The sequence below is a fragment of the Schistocerca serialis genome, chromosome 7 (assembly GCF_023864345.2).
Source record: "Schistocerca serialis cubense isolate TAMUIC-IGC-003099 chromosome 7, iqSchSeri2.2, whole genome shotgun sequence".
NCBI lineage: Eukaryota > Metazoa > Arthropoda > Insecta > Orthoptera > Acrididae > Schistocerca > Schistocerca serialis.
The window spans coordinates 507,245,604-507,254,600 of record NC_064644.1 but is presented as its reverse complement, the minus strand read 5'-3'; positions in this window follow the sequence as shown (position 1 = coordinate 507,254,600).

Genomic DNA, 8,997 nt, shown 5'->3' with positions numbered 1-8,997 from the left:
TTCTGTGCTTCCTATTGCTACGCTACTCAGTAGGTGGGTCAATGTTTTTTAATTAAGTCATGGGAGGAACTGTGTTGATCAATGTTTTTGTTTCTTTTCTTTTGGATCATGAAATGAAGTATTTTGATAAATGTTTTTTATTTAGAATATGGACAAAGTAAGTAGGTCAATGTTAATATATCGAACGTGCAACTCCCTTGTGATTAACATTGATACACTTACTCCCTGAGCTTGGACATATTGATTGCATATTCATTTCCCCACATCATTTGATAGTTTCAATTTTCCGTGAGACGTGAACCAACTCACTAATTTTCGGGGAAATGGAAAGAAAAATTAAAAATGAGTCTCCTGCTACAGACGTTTGTTCTCTGGCACTACTACAGTGCTCAAAGTGAAAGGTAAAGTATTAGAAATCACAGGGGAAAGGGTACGTGATAAGAAGCGACGTCCGCGCTATAAGCGGTAATGGTCACGCATGCTCTGTGAATTGTGTGAGCCATGCGTTCGTAGCACAAATGCTTCGTTTACTTGTTTGTAGTTGCATCTATATGCTAACCAATTATTTTTCGCACGATGGAGTACAATGGAATGCAGCATCAGTTATATTACACTAAGAGTGCTTTAACTTATGTTTCCTAGCTGCAACCGCTACATTTATGACCAGTTGCTTAGTGTGTCAACGAACCTTCTATTTCGCACCCATCTAGTTTTGCAGGAACGAGTATGGGTTCATTAATGAAAACAAACTAACCGAGTGCGCATAACAAAGTATACTGACGATGTCAAATGTTGATTATGGTGTAGTTTTTTTTTTTTTTTTTTATTGCACTATGGGACTTAACTTCTGCGGTCATCAGTCCCCTAGAACTTAGAACTACTTAAACCTAACTAACCTAAGGACATCACACACATCCATGCCCGAGGCAGGATTCGAACCTGCGACCGTAGCAGTCGCGCGGTTCCGGACCGAGCGCCTTAACCGCCAGACCACCGCGGCCGGCTATGGTGTAGTTAGTGCATCGTTTAGGGTTATATTACGTGTGGTGCACAGAGTTAATAACTAACCGTCGGGGTGACAGGCACTGACTTGCTATCCTTAGATGCAGAGATATTTTAGTCAGATTATTCTTTGAAGTTTTATTAGTTTGAATGAATTTGCTGATGAACTTACTTAGCAAATTTTGAAAGGCAACTTCTGTGGGTTCTAGATGCTTGTATTGGTGCACCAATATTACAATAGCTTTTTTAAAACAATATTGCTCAAATGAATCTCTAACTCAATAAAGGAAAGATGTAGGAATTATTCGGACCTAGCGTCCATCGAGGAAGAGGTAATAACAAACGGAGTTAGTATTGTGGATAAAATCGTACAAGACGAATTACGAGGGAACCATCCTTGAGGTTTTATAAAATAAATAAATTAAAATATTAATTATTAATTATGTATGATAGTGATTGGATGTAATTAATATTTGCTTATTTGGAACGTGGATGTTTAATTATTCGGTATCAGACGCTTCACAATGGCTTTTTCGTAAATGTAATGTTATTCGTATTTGACCGTGAAATAAGACTCAAATAATCGGACTTCGTATTTAAATCGTTTCCAAAGACTGCTGCGGTAGGTGCGGACTCAAATCTAAATCTCAATATTAGAATAATTTGCCAGCCATGTCAATACGTCGTACAGAGGTGACTGTCTACTAAACACAGAAAGTTTACACAGTTAGTTAAATCAGATATATTCAACCAGTAAGCCTACAGTTAAATAATTCTACTTACTTTCATAAATATAAATTCTTTACAGAATCGAGTGCCTAGTAAGATTGCAACTCGCAGTGTTCTTAAATAACATCAAATATGGCGGTGTGCCAGTCAATGAAATATACGTGCTTCCCGCACCACTTGTCCAAGACCTCTTTCTTCTTAATCAAACATAAGAGTATCGTAATTGTGTTTTTGTTTTATCAGCGACACAGCGCTGCAGTTCTGTGCCATAGGCTTTATTTACTTGTCACAGATTAATTATTTAATTAAGATTTCGCGTTTCCGAGGAAACTCACGCACGGCATGCAAATGTGCCTTTATAGTTTCCTTAATATACTTAAAGAAACCACCGAAACCATAGATGTTGATGTATGAATTCTTGACTTGTACCACTATCAATCCAAGTACGAGGCCCGTGTGTTACCATAATGCCACCGCACTAGAACTAAAACAAATAACGAGATTATATTATCGCATTAAGTCGGAACTTTTATTGAATCGGCAACTTTGGTTTCAGGTGGTATCGGCCACGGTATCGTGGTCGAATAGCTTAGCAGCCACCAGCAGGCAGCATAAGATTCGGTGGCTACGAAGAGCTGCGTGGTGTGTTCAGCCTGCGTGGGTTGGCGGTAAGGCCACTGGAGTGACCTGTCGACAAATTTAAATTTTAGAATTAAAAACGTGATCACATTATGGTGGGTTGATATACAAGAAAACTGCAAAATTATTGTAGGACCCAAGGCTAATATAGAGACGATTTCTGTATCGACATTGTTGAAACTGTAAAATAGACGCAAAATGGAGTTACTAGTTTATAACTATTGGCACAAGTGTAGTAAAAGAGTGCACTGACAATGTATTTTATAAATTGTTTTGCGTCCCAGATACGGGTATAGTGAAGGAATGTTTCTGTCTCCCCTACTCCAGGTTGCTAAGTATTATGAATAAGAATCTAAATGTGACTGTTTGCCTCTATCCTGTTTCCTTAGTACAGCTCCTTCTGATCATTGTATCATGACGGCAGGTGGCTGTCACAAGTATGAGAATATTTCTACCTTTATATTGACCATTAGACTGAACTACGTTCTACACATAAAGCAACCAAGACAACTGAGACTGTTGGTATATGCACTTAAGCCAGAAACGTGGCGTTTCTTAAAACATGTTCCCAAAATGTTGAACTGAATTCCGAGGGTGTCATGGTTAATTATATACCAGAAAAAAGATTGATGCAGTATAATGGAACAAAACCAAAAGTCCAGCGTACCATAATCAACGTAAACTATACTGAAAACTTGATACTCTTTCATGGACGGGAGGAGATAAGAATGTTTTCTGAAACTCCCCCCATACTGTGAAATGGTAGGGAACGATATTGTACCGTTCATTCTTAAGATTACGCAGAACATAACAATAGTAGGGCGAAATAATACACTGTCGAAAAAGGCTGCGTATCCGCCCACAATTCAAAACAGTTACAGATGAACAGTATTGCAAGCATCGTGCTAACAACCCACAGGTCAGTACAACACAATTTATGGCTCGACCATTGACTTTTGCATTTTGTAGGCTTGTCTCTGTACCTAAGCTGACAGCATTTCAGTGATATTAAAAACGTAGAATTGTAAAGTCGGAAAAATAATGCAAACGCGGGTTACCGTTCTGAAGGGAGTTACGATGTGGCCATGAAACCAGACAGAAATACACTTAGAAACTAAAATCTACAGATCGAAGTTTTACTCACCGTAGCAGTGTGGCTTTCCTCTTCTCACTGCAGACGTCTCTGCAGTAGCTCCTCAAAAAACGCGTCAAGCGTAAACTGACGCTCCTGTTGGAAAAGTACTTATTAGTTTTCTGATATCCAGCATGTAGAGTAATACAGAACATGTGCTAAATTCTAACATGGCCGGTTTTTGACGAAGTGCTACATTTATCAATAATTTTGCTAGATACATTTATTGATAATATTTATACAATTATCGACTTTAATATTCAATTAACATCAATACTCAGTCCATGCCTAACCAACTAATAATACTAAACAAGTACTAATGCTCCATGATGTACAAGTTTTTTGTTTGCGTGACTGGTTATTCAAGTACTTGTGGGAGTTATGCCGAGGTGTTGTTCCTGTTGTATGCAGAATATTTCAACGACCGACCGCGCCGTGTCCTTCAGGTCGTATGACATTCCCTGACTAGATCGAGTCTAGGGATCGAGTGCACATAACGGCAAAGCTCGCTGCACTCTAGTCACGATCATCGAAGCATTTTGCATAAATCCAAACAACTCGGCAAAACACCAGAAGCAGGGCACTAACTACAGTCACGTTCGTAAGAGAGTACTGATCTGAACATGAAACGAATGATACAAGTTAAAACCTAATGTCATTCCCTATACTGAACTAGTTTACACTCACCGGAGCCACACGGATTTCTTCTTCCTGTAGCCGCTTCTGCAGCAGCTCGACAAAGAACACGTCAAGTGTAAACTGACGGTCCTGCTGGAAAAGAACTTAGTTTTATCATAAAGAACACTTTTATAATTCAGATATAGCGATATTTCTTACTATGTACAGGTGTTACGAAGTGTAACACTTAAGTATGTGTAGGCTTTAGATAGCGATAGCGAGTATACATTGTTTGTCTGTAATACACTCCTGGAAATTGAAACCTTGCCGGTCTAGGAATGGTAGAACGATGGGTTCGATGACGGTTTGGATGTACCGTGCACTATTCAGTGTCCCCTCGACGATCACCAGTGGTGTACGGCCAGTGTAGGAGATCGCTCCCCACACCATGATGCGGGGTGTTGGTCCTGTGTGCCTCGGTCGTATGCAGTCCTGATTGTGGCGCTCACCTGCACGGCGCCGAACACGCATACGACCATCATTGGCACCAAGGCAGAAGCGACTCTCATCGCTGAAGACGACACGTCTCCATTCGTCCCTCTATTCACGCCTGTCGCGACACCACTGGAGGCGGGCTGCACGATGTTGGGGCGTGAGCGGAAGACGGCCTAACGGTGTGCGGGACCGTAGCCCAGCTTCATGGAGACGGTTGCGAATGGTCCTCGCCGATACCCCAGGAGCAACAGTGTCCCTAATTTGCTGGGAAGTGGCGGTGCGGTCCCCTACGGCACTGCGTAGGATCCTACGGTGTTGGCGTGCATCCATGCGTCGCTGCGGTCCGGTCCCAGGTCGACGGGCACGTGCACCTTCCGCCGACCACTGGCGACAACATCGATGTACTGTGGAGACCTCACGCCCCACGTGTTGAGCAATTCGGCGGTACGTCCACCCGGCCTCCCGCATGCCCACTATACGCCCTCGCTCAAAGTCCGTCAACTGCACATACGGTTCACGTCCACGCTGTCGCGGCATGCTACCAGTGTTAAAGACTGCGATGGAGCTCCGTATGCCACGGCAAACTGGCTGACACTGACGGCGGCGGTGCAGAAATGCTGCGCAGCTAGCGCCATTCGACGGCCAACACCGCGGTTCCTGGTGTGTCCGCTGTGCCGTGCGTGTGATCATTGCTTGTACAGCCCTCTCGCAGTGTCCGGTGCAAGTATGGTGGGTCTGACACACCGGTGTCAATGTGTTCTTTTTTCCATTTCCAGGAGTGTAGCTACCATTATGTTATGGGTGAACTGTTAAGCTGGAGGACTACAGAGGAATTATTCGAGGTACAGTGTCGCCATGACCTTTTTATTCTCTGTTCTGTTGTGTTCTTTCTCTGGAAAGGAATGTAAGTGGGGCTGTGACAATTTTTACTGACAATTCCAGTTTCTCTATTCTCTGACTCCTCCGAAAACAACATTAGGCTTCGAAGCCTGAAATTCAGGAATACATTTCCTCTGATCATCAGGTATTAATCCCAGTTAGCAGGTAACTCGTAGAGCAACCAGATGGTTTGCATTGTTGTCTTCAGCCAGTCACTTGTCTTGGACGCATATATTATGTTAAGCTCTGCCCTTACAAGAAATTTCGACATAATTCTCTACAATTTATTAAGGTCTTTTCCATTACCAAGCACCTCCGTATCAGCATCATAGTCCAGGCATTCTTAACTAATGCGAGACAATTCCCTGTTGGTCAGTGTTAATTTTAATAGTCGTCAGTAGAGTTGTTGCAACCATTCAATCGGCTTTCGGCTAGACTATCAACTTCGTCGTATCTAGTGCTAGAAGTGGGGATATAATATGCTAGTAACATGGAGGAGACAAGCAGGAGCCTGAGGGATGTGGGGAAAAGAGCAAGCATATCATGCAGCCAAGGAGGCCTGTGAGCAACCAACCCATCGAGACAACGTGCCATTATCCTGCAGGTGAGAGAGACTAACGACTGTTGGAATAGGTGTGACTGGCCAATCACCAGACCAAGTCCGACCTTATGTATATCACTTTCACACACTGAAGTTACTCTGACTTCTATCCGAATAGGCTACATTTCTAACTAATGTCTTCATAGTCTGATGAGAAAACAGTTATATCTGTAATGGCTGTGGCGTAAATGTTCTTATACGCCATATTTTCTGTGTACGTTATCTTTTGACCAGAAGGCAGAAGTGAATTTAAGAGGAGACCAGCCATTTATTTTACTTGGAGTAGATATATGGTAAATTTTAAAAATTTTGTGTATCTTTGGAGACGAGGTTGAAGGTTTTGCTGTGTTGCTGAGTAACCAGCAAATTCCATTTTCTTCCAGTGATGGACAAATCCATCCATTCGGCAGTGACGTCCATCTGTGGCTGTATTTTGGATACGGTCGCGAAAACTGACACTGATCCTTCCATATCTGCAGCCAGTGAAGCTTATCTGTTGAGTGTGACGTGGTGATCGGTCAGTACCGTTGGGCCTTCAGAGGCTCGTTCTGACGTAATAAGTTTCTTAGTTGGTACCTTAGATCATTCTACTAAATTAGTGAAACGCAGTGACTTTTATTACTAGGTGTCGAAATGGTATTAAATATGATTTTTTAATTATGTGTGTGTGTGTGTGTGTGTGTGTGTCGGTGTGTGTGTGTAGTCGTGCGTGCTTTTGTGTGCGTGCGTGTGTAAGTAAGGCTTTTAGACATTTATTACATTTTAATAACTTTTACTGTTTTAGCACATTGAACCTCACAACTTTCCATAAACGTACTGTTTTCTTGCTCGGAAACCAACACACAATCGTCTAGTCAATAGTCTAGCAGAGGTTCCTGTCTTAGATGTATTATTCATATTGAATTCTCACATGGGATGTTTGTAGCGAACCGCAAATTCATTTACAGTAAATCGTGACAGTCTGTAATACGTTGACCACCCTATCGACAATGTAGTACCTCTAAAACTTTAGTGCTTTGCTTCTTATGATATCGGTAATGCAACGTGACGTGGCTCTCCTCAAAGGTACGTCGAGCAGCGACCAAGGTCTTGTCCAGTCGCAGACCTTAGTCTTTCTCCCCTCCCACACACCGGGAGAAAAACGCCTTGATTCGTCGGAACATTGCTGCAACGATAACGGGCAGCACGTTAGATACGACCATACCGTGTCCACGAGTAAGTCATAATGTTATGTCTCACAAGTGTATCGCAAGGAAAAAATTGAGACCGCGATTTCATGTCTTTAAATTTAACTTCTGTAATAATAACTGTCAGTGTTACAAAGGATCTGTAACATCCAGATCGATTAAATATCATTGATTTACTTGAAAAATATTACCCATTTATGACTGGTGAGGAATTCCTTATTTTAATTCCCTTTTACAAATTTCTAATAGATGAATTACAATAACACAAGTTCTTCGATGACAGCCAAAGGTGTGTTCATTACGAGGTGCATTTATTCTGCAACGAATAATTTTGTTTCGATAGCAGTTATTTAAAGCTATCACTATTAGACAGACAGACAGACAGACAGTACTATTAGCAAGACAGTGCCTCGCTACACTAGTTACAGATATACGCTAAGTACAGCTATTTAAACCTCGCATTTGGACAGACATTACGCCGCGATTTGGTTAGTACCATCCGTTCGTTCAATATCGCACCGTGAGGCAGGATCGGTAATTTAATTAGTGTGTACTTAAGGGAACATCTTGTTGGTGATATGAAGTTACTGGTAAATAATCTATGCAACAGTGTAGTGGTTTAAATCCCAAATCTCTCCGCAGTGTCTGGGGAGATTACGATTTTTACAAATACCTGTTTTCTGAGTCAGTGTATTCTCACTGGGCTGCGCCTTTCCTCCTTTGTGGCAGAGTCATCAACAATCTAAGTTCAACACTAAACTTAGAATTACTCTTCAGCGCCGTGTGAACTATTCAACAACATGTACGACGTCACAACCATATTTACGATTGAAATTTAACCAGCGAAATCTGAATGAAGAAAACGCTAGTACAGCTTTTAAACTCCCATCGGATTTAACACTTAACGATGCTCAAAGGTATTAATTTAAGTCTTTGAGTAACAGAAAGAGAAAATACTTTTTATACGGTACCATGCCAACTCTTTATGACTGCACGCAGCTGGAACTTGTTTACATATTGCCTTCTTCTTCACAGGAGGAAGAATATAACAGATTTGGTGACAGAGATAGGTGACGCCGCTCTCGTTGAAGCGTACATCGACGCTACAGATCCAGTCATTTATAAGCTTATACGATATTGAAACTGCATCTGATTCAATACGGTAAGTAAACAGAAGACACTTGAGTCAGTAGTTCATACCTCTCTCGGATATGTTGCACGTCGTTTCTGAAGCTGGGCGTTCACTTCGTTCAAAGCTTCTAGAAGTCCTCAAGAACTTTAAAGTGCTTCGTTATTTGTACTCGAAACACAAAAGGTAACAGTACAATATATGAACCAAAACTGGAGCCTCTTTATTTCAATAACTCACACGACGAATTCGTATCGTTATTTCAGGTGCTTGTGTGAATACGCAAGTAATTGCTAGGCAACCGTCCTCTACGGTTTAGGTAACGTAGCAACGGAGTTAGCATATCCTGTGAACAACAGTAGCTGCAGATCTATACGCTGATTAGCAACGTCGTTAGGAATGGGTAATCGAGCAGCGCTGAAAAATTCTAAATAAATCATTGTATGTACCACAAAATAATGGTATTTTGCGACTGAGGGGTATCCACTTGTATCTAATGAAAAACCCTGAATAGCTAATCAACTTCCAATGGATTTAACAGCTAACTACATTCCAAGAAATTAATTCAAATTCCTGATGCGACAGG